The 13,709-nt window shown below is 38.4% G+C and overlaps 1 protein-coding gene across 1 annotated transcript in view; it reads left to right on the plus strand.

Annotated features, from left to right (window-relative positions):
- Positions 1-13,709, plus strand: part of LOC144019184 (homeobox protein orthopedia B-like) — an 86,179-nt gene that overhangs the window by 1,248 nt on the left and 71,222 nt on the right. The window contains exon 2 of the mRNA XM_077522072.1: positions 506-553. The gene's annotated coding sequence lies outside the window, so the exon portion shown is untranslated. The remainder of the gene's footprint in view (positions 1-505; positions 554-13,709) is intronic.

Below are 13,709 nucleotides of genomic sequence, written 5' to 3' on the forward strand. Positions count from 1 at the left end.
TTCATTTACTCTTTAATTAAAGGTCATGTAAAGCGAAAATAAATTACTCCTGAATTTGACACACCACAAAAAGCGTTGTTAATTTGTATAATTAAAACAAAATCGCCACCATATAAAAAAATGCTTCAAAATTGTGAAAAATCAATCAGTTGCTGGTCACCTCAAGCTGAATGTGCTGAAACCACGCCCACGACTGTCAACTGTCAATCAAATACCACTTCTACGACCCGAATGGGATGTTGGAGCCACCAGAGCCAAAATGCAATTCTGGGTCAGAACCGACTTAATTGGAAATCAATGTCATTCTTCTCACTTTTCAGCAGTAGTAAGTTTAGCGATATGTATTATTCTAGCATAACGTTATGGGTTAGCAATGAACCAAGTTAACCTGTTTTATCACTTTCAGATAGTTTTGTCAATAAATGGGAGCAATTATCTTCAAGCATGTATCATTTAATTACAAACAAGCTATTTAAATGATATTAACTAATACTTTCAATTACAGTGGAAAGCTGAGTTTCACCAATGGTCCATAATAATGAGTTGGTGTTGGGTAAGTAAACATTTCCATTGATGAATATGTAATTCTTCTATACATATCAGTGTTTTACAACATCTTTTGAGCCAAGGACATTTTTAAAATAGACAAAAATGTGCAGGTAATTGATGCTCAGTGTCCACAAGATGGCAGCAAATGACTACATTTTCTTTCTAAATGAAGCTCCTCAACTCACTTCACTTTTTCACCCCCTTGGCATCAAAATGCCACCAGATGGCACCAAAGCAACGCTAGATTGCTTTGTCCATGGCACAAAAACTGCAAATAGAAATCTGTGAGTGCCAAGCTGTAAATATGTGGATGTTAATGTGCTAAGTAGTTGAAATAGAAGAATCTAGGTTAGCTGTTAGCATATCTAGTATCTACATGCAGACGCAAACTCTTCTCCTTGTAGTTTTTATAGGGCTGAATGTCTTGTGAGACACGTAACACACAGTCAACACAAGCAGTCGTTCCTTTATTTGTGTCTGGCTTCCTAAATGGCTACTGCTGCCTTTCTTGTCCCAAACATGTTTTATAGATTGTTAATATTGAACAGGTTTAACAGTACTGTTTGCTGAGCACAACTCTGAGCAGGGCCTCTTTAGAATTTAATCTGCTACTTGGAATTTTAAAGCTTACTACAGCTACTTTTACTTACACCTTGTACATTAAGTTTTGGGTTAAAGGACTCAACAGTTTATCATCATTATTTAAAACCTGTGCTTGTAAAGTGCGTCTACATGCCGTTGCTCCGATTGCAGTACAGTCAATCCTCTATGTAAACACTAAGCCTGCTATACAGTATTTTTACCTTCTGTAGGTCAAATACAGCAGCCATCTTCCTCCATGTGATAATAATGAGGACGTTAATGGTGATGGCGCTAATGATGATGAGGATGATTAGCAATGGAAGCATCTGCTGTGTCGATGATCTCTGCTGCCAATGAGGATGATCACTTTCATAATATCTACAATGATGACTTGTTTCTCATAAAAATCACAGCGTATAAATTATTTTGGACCTCGCCGCAGTGAAAGAGGAGCAGCCAATGTGGTGCGAGTCGCCCGAGGTTCTCGTACTCAACACTTGGGGGCGCTACAATGCCGTCAGCAGCCGTCACTGTGTCTCTTTTGGTAGAATCTTTTTTTTTTTTTCCTCATTTGCCTCCAATTTATTTTCATTCAAACGAAGGGTGACCATGTGAAGAACATCAGATGAGTTGACAGCCTGTAAATGTGATTTAAACATTTAAGCACCATTTACCCAGATTAAGTTTCAATTGGAGAACAAATGCTATTAGGTGGAAATCTTACGGTATGCTGTAAACCACAGCGCTTAAGATATTCCCAATTTTATTGTTTTAATCTTATTGGCCATATTTGAGCAAAATGCACTTGTACCTCTTTGGTTTTATTGAAGGCTCGTGTCCGGTATACATTTAGTGTATTTGCTACTTTGACTCTTAACTACTTGGTCTGCTTTATGCACTCAATACTTAGAGATGGACTATAGATAAACACAAGCTGCGCATTCATTACAATTCACCTTCTGCACACACACGCTCCCACACTGAAAGCGAGCATCAGTTCCTCCCCTAATCTCGTATTAATGGACCCAATCACAGACTCTATGAATAATCAATGGTCAGTGGTCTGCAACCGCAGTGCTTAGACCTTGAGTAAAACTGAATTTTCCTAATCAGATGCACACACACCTTGAGGCCCTAATAAGCACTCTAATGGTTTAGAATCTGTCGCATGGTTTGTTTGCTGCACAATGTGAAAGATAAACAAGCCGTGGCTGTGACTGCCCGTCTTTGTGTATGCACTCTACACGTGTGCCTAGGGGGGGAAAAGATGGTGAAAATGTCCGCCCTCGTCCTCCCATCCTCGGTCTCCAATACTGCAGTCCTCGTGAGTGTGTGCGTATGTGTGTGTGGAAACAACCACTTTGGCTAATAGCTGCTACATTAGTCTCCTAACCAGCTGGTCATGGCCATTTAGAAATGTTCATTAGGTCGCCGACCAGAGTGGATAGGTGCGATAGTTCACTCCCCGCTGTCGACTGTGGAGAGACGGGCATAGGCAGACCGAGAGGCAGAGGGAAAGTCATTCACCCGCCAACTTGACGACCAAGTGTTAAAAGCCGTGGATGCAATTATCCCCAGATTGCCCTGAATTAGAACCTGGCGTATAATTACATCTCATTAATGTCTATGAGTGTTATTTTAGAGTTCTGAAAGGTTGGATAAGCAGGACTTGGTATTATGGCTTATTAATGCCGCAACATCTGGCGCCATTCTGGCAATATTCTGATGAGTGAATGGGAAGGAAATGCCGTATTTAAATGTTATTGTCGTAAGGTGAAATCACTCGTTCTAAATGTAACAATGGACATCCCCAAAATATGCATAATTAAAATGTTTGTTCTTATCATCATTATTATATTGCATTATATTGCGGATGGAAGATAACCTGAATGCAAGCTTGAAGGGGAAGTCAACAAAACATTTTCATTACAATAATATGTTCTATGCAGCCCCACTTGTCTAAACACGGTATTCTGATTAATATTGCATTTATGGAACGTGAATTATGCAGCAAAATCCACCTGTTTTTATCCATCTAAGGAGGCGGCCATTTTGCCACTTGCTGTGGACTGAAAATGGCATCATAGGTGCTCAGAGATCAGGTAACGGCCAATCACGGCTCACCTATTCTGTTAGTTTGGTCATGTGACATTTACAAGCTGAGCTGTGATTCGTCATTTCCTGAGCCCTGAGCGACTGTCGTGTCATTTTCAGGTGACAGCAAGTTGCAAAATGGCCTCCCCCGAGAATGAATAAAAACAGGTGGACTTTGCTGCTTAATTCACATTCCACAAGTACAATATTATAATCAGAATACTGTGTTTAGATCAGTGGGGCTGCATTGAACATATTGTAGTACTCATTTTTCTCATTAATTGATCTCATTAATTGAAATAAAACATTTAGCTTTCCAAAATGCTTCTCTGAAGTTTAGTTCACAAATTATTTAAAAAAAAAAAACATTTGGTGACCTCATCACCATTTGCTGAAAATAAATGTACTGTAATCGTATGATATGTTCTGCTCCCAGATCTTCATGAGTTTAGGTATGTAGTAGTTGTGAGAGCCCCTATATGAAAACAAAATGCTGATAACTCTCCATTTTGGTTCACAAGTTTGGTGCAATCATTATTAGTGAGCACTTAGCTTTTGTTGAATTAATCTATCTACCAGGCAGTGAAAACAAACCATGCTGCCAAATGACTGAACCAGTTTGTGGTGATGGTTTTGGCTGTTGACATTAAAAGTGCATGCTGCCTAAAATGTGTATATCCATATAATGTGAGTATCCATTCCATGCCCTTGTGTTGTGTGATATCATTTAAGAGTGTACTTTACCAGTCAGACTGCACTGCAGTCTTAATTGTGCTTTCATCTATTTGGAAAGTTTGTTTGGCAGAATACATTTTGGTATTTTATGATCATTAAGCCTTAACCACTATTGAAACATAGCGTTGTAGCACTTTTGAGACATGAACCTGTTCTAACACACAAACTTAGTGACTCTAATTCAGAACACAGCCAGATGAGTTCACAATGCTACCAAACCTAATATGATAATATAATATTTAGTGCTGTCAAAGTTAAAACATTAACTAATTAATCACAAAATATTATCGCATTAGTCATTGTATTACCACAGATTAATCACACTATTAATTTTGACCGCAGCTGATTCTTTTTAAGACGACAGTGGATGGTTACATTAAAGGTAGCTGTTGGAGTTTGAGCAATAAACATAACTACATGCATTAAAGTAAAGCATTTAATAAATATTTACATATGCCGTAGGTCATTTTTTCCCATTTTAAATTCTGCAAATAATTAATTGATTAGAAAAAGCAGGATGAGCGTGTGCAGTGGATATACATTTTTGAAGACGCCCTCATAACATTAAACGTCGAAAAAATTAACACATAACAGGTGCGCTTCAAATTTAGCGGGCAAAATATGTTGGGGAAAAGAAGCCTTTTGAAGTCAGTGATTAATCATGATTAATCAAAATTCTAAGATGTGATTAATCTGATTAAAAAATGTAATCGTTTGACAGCTCTAATAATATTATTATTTTCAGGTTATGGGAAAATAATAGCGTATGTCCAGATTGAAGATAAATTCCTCCAACTGCTAATGCTCATGTTTTGTTCTGTGAGGAGAACGGATCATAAGAAAGAAACATGGGTAGTATGAATACAAACAATAAAATTGCGGACACTCCAAGCTCGTTTAGGTCAACAGTATGGAAGCATTTTGGCTATCCAGTTGAGAACAAAAATGGAAATTGCGTAATTGGCAAGACCTACATTATTTAGTGCAAATGCTTCAATAATCTTCCCAAGTCACACCAAACATATTCATGCACCTTCAAGACGCATCACAAAATTATTTGAATAAAGTGAGCCACAGTTTAAAACACAGGCACAGTCTATTTTGATAAATGTATTTATAATAATATATTATAATACATACATTTTTTTTTAATGTTTTTATAAATATATCAATGTAATAAATAATGTTTGTCTGAATGTTTGTGTAGTTAAAATATATTATTTAACTGTATTACACAAATATTATATGCTTATTTATCAGAAATTGCGATACAAATCAAATCTTAACTTTGCTGTGCACTCATACAAATGTAAACAAACATATATTTGGAAAATATAAACATTTTGTTTATGTTTAGGTAAACCAAAATTCAAGTCGTGAAAAATTCTGCATAAAAAGTATTGCATTCATATTTTAGAGTGTATACATAAATTCGGTGTGAATATGTAAACATGTTTATTCTGATGACCAGTCAGAGCACATTACACACAACGCCCTTCGGCAGAGGAGGGGGAGGGGGAGGGGGGGTTGGGGGGCGATTGATTCTCCATTTCCATATTAATGAGCAGATTTGTTAAGAGGCTGGAGGAGAAGGAGAAAATAACAGGGTCTTCATAGGGCACGACATTTATAAATAAAGCTGATGCAGAGAAAAATGGAAATTAAACCTTTTAGTTTAATAAATTTGAGGCGTCCGCGGCAAGCGAGCGATTTGCATTTCCATTTGTGGCCGAATAATGAGAGAGCGGGCAGGCCCATGATGAGGCGGCGAGCGCCGCTTTTGGCTCCCCGACTGTCAGCCAATCGCTCTGCCGTGCAGCCCCTCCGCGTCAACGTCATTAGCTCAGGCCTGACAACTCGGATTCAGATTATTCGCCCGCTATATCGTCGCTTTGAACGAGGAACAACAAAGTGCATTTGAATTCTGCATTTTGCAAACTTCAATAAACGCCCTTGAATATTCAACATTGTCTCCGTGCGCAGGCGTCACCTGAATAAAAATAAAAATAAAAATCATCTTTTTGTTGTTGTACCTGTCAGAGTGACACACAAACAGGCGCACACGCGCCGCGGCTGATTGAATTTATTGGGGAATGGATGTTGACTTGGACCACTCCAAGTAGGCTAGATTGTTGTTGTTCACGGATTGACAGAAAGACCCGGAGCGGCTGATTGAAAGTGCCTTTTAGCTTGCTCTCACTGTATATTTGATTTGGCAAAATGGAAGGGGGAGTCCAGTCTTTTCCCAGGATGCAAACACAAGACTGCCTTTTCGCGCTGTATGCTTTGTGTTTGTGTGTCCTGGCCCGCGTCGCTAAATGCTGCATAAATTGTGCCCCTTTCAGGTATTAATTGAATAATGCAAGCACTCCTCCCGTCAGCCACTGAGCGCCACTGAGTGCAGCACTCTCTCAGCGTCGCCCGCCTGTGACTTGACAAGATTTATCTGTGTTGTTGCAGCCAATGCGTGCCATTTGTTCCAAATGTTGGCCATAAACATGCAAAGAGCAAGAAGTGTGCGCTCGTAAAATAAGGTCCTCGATGGCTGTTTTACAGCCCAAAGGGACTGGTGTTGGGTGGTTGGGAGTGGGAAGGGGAGGAGGGGGGTCAGCATATCAAATCACGTTGGCGCTCTTGCTGAGCCAACAGCGTGTTTTAAGTTCTCCTCCAAGCAGCCATGTGATGAAATTGAACGACTGCCACATGCGAGAGATGTGCGACATTGTGTTAAATATTCATAATGTACATTATTTTCCAATCCCCTTTTTAATGGGACACGTCTCATTCGGTCGCCTTATGCCTGCTTCCAAACTTTAAAAGGAAATTTAGCTTGACACATTCAGGAAAGCTGCTGCACCAAAAAATGGTCTAAACCGCTATATAATGCGCACATCTTCTGTAAAGAATAAAATCAGTCGCCCTTTAATGAGCCTAATTCAAATATCCTTTTGGACCCTCAAGTTGCCGACGTCGTGTATATGGATGAAGCCCAATTGCGCGTCGGGAAATTGATTTGCTGATTTAGCACCTCTCTAATTTTCCACACAGTAATATTAGCCTTACCTACTTGCCATCTGTTCTTATTATCTGGGTAAATATGTTTGTCTCGGGATATCAATAATCATAAAGAAAGCCATGACTCACTCCCTGGAATACTGTTTGTGTGTCGCGCCGGGGCCGGCTAGCGCCAACAATTTGCAAATATTCCACATATTTCGCCGCGTAATTGGTGGAAAGCAAATGTTATCAGCCTCGGTATCTCGGAGTGCGCACGCTCCCACACACACCTTCGGCTGCTGCGGTTGATGCCTTGACTGAGTGTGTGTTCTCCTATTACAGACAGTAATTACCGTCAGTCACCCTGTGTGTCCATAACAAGGCGGCATAATGCCCTAATCAAGCCTGGATTAATCCAACCCTCCCTCTAATCACTCTAAAAGTGATTTATATTGTTTTTCCTGTTCTGAACAAATGAAATCTGTAGCCCAAATTAATACTGGCTTTTCATCACCGGGAAGTTAAAAAGCCAGTAACCGTCACATTCGTGTCATTAATGCCGCATCCGAGGAGACGTTTATGCGCGCGCGTACGCACGCGTGCTCACGTTTAACAAAAATATACAGTGTAATGTAATATTCCATTAAGTTGGCACGCTAATAACCATTAGTCGTCTGCTGAGAAAGGCTTTCAGACAAAGAAAATGAGGGTCATCAGGAGAATAACTACAATTTTATTGCAGTGGTTTCCTCCAACAGAGTCACTTTGATTTAATAATTCAAATAAGAGAAACAGTGGCTGATGAATTACATTTGCGCAATTACTAGGTGTACTTTCGAGGTGTAAATTAAGAGTATATTTGCGAGGGTTTGTGTCTTTTGTGACACTGTAATGGACTTTTTTTTTTTTTTCCCCCGCCATCGATCAATTATTGGAACGAAAAACGCACAATATCATTCCGTGCAATTCATTTGTCAAATTGTATCTGCCACAATCTTGCAATTTCTTGGTCTCAGGGTTTCATTTAAGATAGCGAGCCTTCTATTTTTGCTCCCATGCCTCCTGCTTTGTTCCATTGCCATTGTTAAACAAATCAATTCCAACAGCGACTCACTTCCCACTGTTTTTCATTACGAAGAACGAAGGCTGGACACGAATTGTAACGGAGCCCTGAAATTTCCTGCGCGCTATCCAGTTTGTGCTCGGAATACAAACCGACTCACAAGACGCGTACTTAACAAATGCAAATTGCGAGCCAATCTGGCGACGCTCTCCGGGCTCTCCAGTTTCCATATTCATTTCCGTCCCACCCCACTGTTCTCCAACTCCAAGAACAATCCGGGGGTTAAGCTGACAGGAAAAGAAAATGGAGATCTGACCGTGTCCACCGTCTCTCTTTTCACTTCCCCTCACTCTTTCTCGCTCACCTGTGTTGCCCTCTTCTTCCTCCCCATCCCCCCCCTGTTCTCCCTTCACTCCTCGCTCCCCTGTTCTCTTCATGCTGCGTAATTCTCATCTTACACACTCTGTTGCTCTGCACTATGAATAATGCATGGTGTGTGAGAAATCCTCAATCTCATGCTTGGCTCCCAGCGAGCATTACGGAGCTTGCATCTCTATTACAGAGATGGAGAAACCAAGAGAGAGCTATATCACATATTGCTTTGTTTTCTTGCATTTAAGCTCCAATCTGGACAGGCTTGAAAGTGTATGAATAACGTCAAGATGCACTCATTTGGCCATTAATTGGAAGTTAGTTTTTCCTCCAATGTCATCATTTGAAAGCCTGAGTTGAAGCTCGTCATAGATATTTGATAGGCACAGAATATCGTTTTTGCCATCCTTGGTCAAAACGATTTACGGCCACACAGTTTTAAAGGAAATAACCATCCATTATCTGAACCGCTTATCCTAATGTAAACAAACTTGAGGGCTGGAATATGCATAGGTCTATATGGAATATTAAACCTTAAACATTTCTTGACAATAATAAGTTATATGTGACCTCACTAGCCTAAACACGGCAATCGGATTAATATTACATTTTTGAAATGCGAGTTATAAAGCAAAATCCATCAGTTTTTATGCATCTCAGTGGTCGGACATTTTGCCACTTGCTGTCGACTGAAGATGACATCACAGGTGCTCAGGCAACAACCAATCTGTTTTCTGAAGCTGCACTGGGATTGGTTATTACCTGAAACCTGAGCAACACTGATGTCATCTTCAGTCGACAGCAAGTGACAAAATGGCCGCCTTCTGATATTGATAAAAGCGGCGGGATTTAGCTGCGAAACTAAGGCTATTTGAAAGCGCTATATAAATAAAGTTGACTTGACTTGACTTCAATACAAAAAGCAACATGATCTGCATTCATCTTCTATTCTGACTCCTCCAAATGGTGAAAGATTCAATCCCAGATGTCAAACTCAAAGCCTTGGACTGAGAGCCAGATTAAGCCCGTATCGTCATTTTATGTTGCCCACTAAAAAAAAAAAAAAAAAAAAATAAATAAAAAAATCACGTGTGTGTGTGTACTTTATGTTGTTGCGAAATGGATTTGCTGATTTTATTTTAGCAAAAGATCCGGACTAATTTGAAGGATTTACAATTATTTTATATCAAATCCATATTTCAATTCAAATTTAATTGCAACTTTAAGTGCTGCTTACACTGGACTGTTTTTAACTCTCAGTTGGAACTTTGTCATTTTTGCCGCTTGTTTGTAGAAAAACAGAATTTTTGAGATGGAAAGTATACAAATGAGACTCAAACTGGAATTTTTGAAAAACAATCATGTTATGTTCTCACTGACGGTTGTCTAATTGTCTAGTTAAGTTGTTGTGCCTGTGAAAATGAGCAAAATAAAACTTCTCTAGCTAATTGTACATTTACTGTGAAACCAATTACTCTGGAGTTCTCAGCTCAGTGTTACATTATATTAGGACAAGCATCCATCCATCCATCCATTTTCTTGACCGCTTATTCCTCACAAGGGTCGCGGGGGCTGCTGGCGCCTATCTCAGCTGGCTCTGGGCAGTAGGCGGGGGACACCCTGGACTGGTTGCCAAACAATCGCAGATTAGGACAAGCAATCATTGTGTATTTGTGATACATGGTATAGAGTTCATTGTTGGGTTGATATGAAACTTTCCAAAAACACAAGCTCACGTTTACAGTTTGATTGATTGATTTTTATTCGATTTGCTTTGGTCAAAAACATTCATCAGTCATTACAGGATGTACAGGAAAACAAAGCCAACCGAAAAGGCGAAACGTAAAGTCGCAGCTTATCATGCCATTTTTTATTTTTTTTTTAAATGAAACGTACCTCAGTAAAAGGAAATATTTCCAAATTTAAGTAATGTATAGGAAAAACAAACCATTGAAAAAAAATATATATATTTTTTTTGCACAAATCGGCCCACACAGTCAAATCAACAACAACAACAACAAAATTCAGTGTTCACACTTTCTTTTGTTCTTTGTTACTTTATGTTGAAAAGTTGTAATGGAACAACATGTTGTTGTTGTTTTTTTCAGAAACAGAGAGACACACCTTTTTCTTTGTTAGTCCCAGTCATTTTTTTATTTTATTTTTTTTTTATGTGGACACCATGTCCCCTGTCTGTCTAATTTTGAAAAGGATCAACAATACTTGCGTATCTATCTATTCATTGCATCCCACTGCAAATCTTTACACTTTTATGTGTACAGTGGTGCATACATTTATGCACCTTTAATGGCGCTAATGCAAATATTGCTTACACATAAATCAAATATAAGTGACACAATCAGTCTTGAGTCGTGTGCAACAAATAACGATAACTGGTATGCACCAGTTGTGTAATGCAAGTTTTGCAAACTTTTTCTACTGTTGTGCCAAACTAATTGCTGACAAATAGAACGCATACAAAACTAGCAATCAACTAATCCAATGCAGTTAATCTGTGAGAATTTGGTTGTTTATTGTCCAAATGCAACGCATATGCATTGCGTGCGAGTGTTTGAAAGCGTGAGCGATGCCACATAGACTCAAGTTTTATGGGGTGTGTACACGCTATAAAAGCAGTGAAGAGTTAAAGTGCTTTTCTAGCACGCCCAAAGCCATGTGTCAGCAGCAGACCACTAAATCCACACAATTCCCCTGAACACTTTCCCTTCCTCTGATAGTCCATCATGGCTCCGTTTCAGGTGGCTGGCCCGCTGTGGCTGACGGGGCCGAGTCCTTGAGGAGATCATGCGTCTGTAGAAAGTACAGGACAAGCACTGATGTTGGAGCTTTGGAATGATTCTCGAGCTGCTGCCCCGTCCTGTTTTTTTTTTTTTTTTTTTTTTTTTTTTTTTTAACCCTCTCTCTCGGTCTTTCTGGTCTGTTTCGTCCAAATGTCTCTATGATAGCGTTCCATGGCTTCACCCGCATGGATTGGAATGCCTTGAATGATTATGTTGACGAGATAGCCTTGATCATGTCTCCACCTTTAAATGACCCGCCTCATTACCTCCTCCAAGATGGATTTCAGTGTTTCTTTTTCTTGTTATCCTTATTTAGCAAAAGTGTGGCACCTGTCTGGATATAATCATACAATAGAGAGATCATTTCTCAGGCAGAATATGCATTGACCTCTGCAGACACTTCTTCATAATGCCTGAATTTTGTCATAAGGTTGTACATTAGGCAGCATGGTGGCCTTGCTGTATGAAATCTGCATGTTCTTCCTATGCCTGTATGCTTTTTTTAAAGGGTTGCTTCATTTTCCTACCGTATTTCACAAACATGCATTTTAGGTTCATTCAAGACTGTTCAGTGTCCTTTGGTGTGAAAGTGATTGTGAATAGATGTCTATATATGCCCTGGCGATGAGTCCAGGGTGTACACTCTAAAACAGTTGAGTAAAAAAAACAAAACAAAACCTAAAGGGTTAAAAAAGAATCGATCCAAATTTTTCATTTATCATTTAACCCTCAAAGTTGAAAAGTTGGGTCAAATGAATAATTCACAAAAGAGTGCTTTTTTTGCTGGTACAAAATAACCCCCTTTTTTTTTTTTTAAACCCTTAAAGTTGGGTCGATCCTTCTTGATCGATATTGGATATATCCATATTATTATTATTATTATTATTTTACCTGTTTTAATAGTGCACACTCTACTTGCACTGTAAAAAGAAAAAGAAAAAAAAGAAACAGCGAGTACTATTTACTTGGAAAAACAACTCGGAATTTTTTTTCACTCTTAAATTCTAAGTAACTTTTACAAGAAGAGTTTTGAGTTTATTTTACAAGTTTATTTAAAAAAAAAAAAAAGGCTACGAGAGCATTGAGGAACAAACCCATGACCTTCAGCTTGGGTGACAGCCACTCTATCATCTGATCTATGCCACTCCTATTATATGTTAGTATATTGCACTTCCAAGAGAGCATTTTTGGTCTCATTTTGGACCAGGGTTATTATAGTTTTGGAATTTTCATTTTAGTTAATTTTTATTTCGTTTTGATTTTTATTTTATTTTTTAATTTAGTTTGTTTTAATTTAGTTTCCATTAGTTTTTTATTAATTTTAGTTATGTAATAAGTACTTTGTTTTAGTTTAGTTTTAGTTAGTTTCAGTATTAGTTTTGGTTTAAAAAAATGTGTATGTAAAATGTGTGTACACAATATTTAAAAAACACAATGGGAGCGACGTCATGACGTGTGACAAATTTTCAGATGTCCTTATTCCGGTTAATATCAAAATAGATCCACTTAAAATCACATTTAAAATCATCCCCAAAGGCTCATGCATTAAATTAATTGCCAAAGACTAAAACAATTTATATTTTATTTTTTGCAATAATTATAGTTAGTTTTAGTTAGTTTTGCAAATATAAAATGTAGTATCAGTTAGTTTTTGTTTTTTAAAAAGCATTTTCGTTTTTATTTTATTTCCTTAACAAATTTGTTTCTTGAATTTTAGTTTTAGTTTTTTGTTTTTTTGTTTTTTGTTTTTTTGTTAGTTTTAGCTAACTAAAATAATCTTGCTTTGGACACACCAGCAATGCAGTATAGTGGCAAACAGCAAGAGTGGCATGGCTCAGGTGGTAGCATGTTGATCTCCCAAGCTGAAGATCATGCAAGTAAGTTCGTAAATAGTTTTTTTTTTTGTTTTTTTTTTTAATAATAATAATAAACTAGCCAAATAAACACACGACTCTCCTTGTAAAATTCACTTAATAGAATTTCAGAGTGGAAAAAACTTTTCAAGTAAACATTACTCTCCGCCCTGCGATTGGTTGGCAACCAGTCCAGGGTGTCCCCCGCCTACTGCCCAGAGCCAGCTGAGATAGGCGCCAGCAGCCCCCGCGACCCTTGTGAGGAATAAGCGGTCAAGAAAATGGATGGATGGACATTACTCTCCATTTTTTTTGACAGTGATATGGGTCAGTCTGACCCAACTTTCTGACCCAACTTTCTGGGTTGTTTTGTGCATAACAACCCCCCCAAAAAGTGGCCGGTTTTGTACAAAGAACCCAGAAAATTGGGTCAAACTGACCCAAGTATAGTGGGTCAGTCCTATTTTGACCCACACTGTTTATTTATTTATTTATTTATTTATTTATTTATTTATGTATTTAATTACTCGGCATTTCTTCTGGGATCAGTTGGGATGGGCTCAAGGCCATCCATTCTGGATCAAAAATGGAATGGCTTCGAAAATGATTATTAGATAAACACAGGTATGAAGTCCTAAGTTATAATGCATTATGCATACTGTA

The sequence above is a fragment of the Festucalex cinctus genome, chromosome 5 (genome assembly GCF_051991245.1).
Source record: "Festucalex cinctus isolate MCC-2025b chromosome 5, RoL_Fcin_1.0, whole genome shotgun sequence".
NCBI lineage: Eukaryota > Metazoa > Chordata > Actinopteri > Syngnathiformes > Syngnathidae > Festucalex > Festucalex cinctus.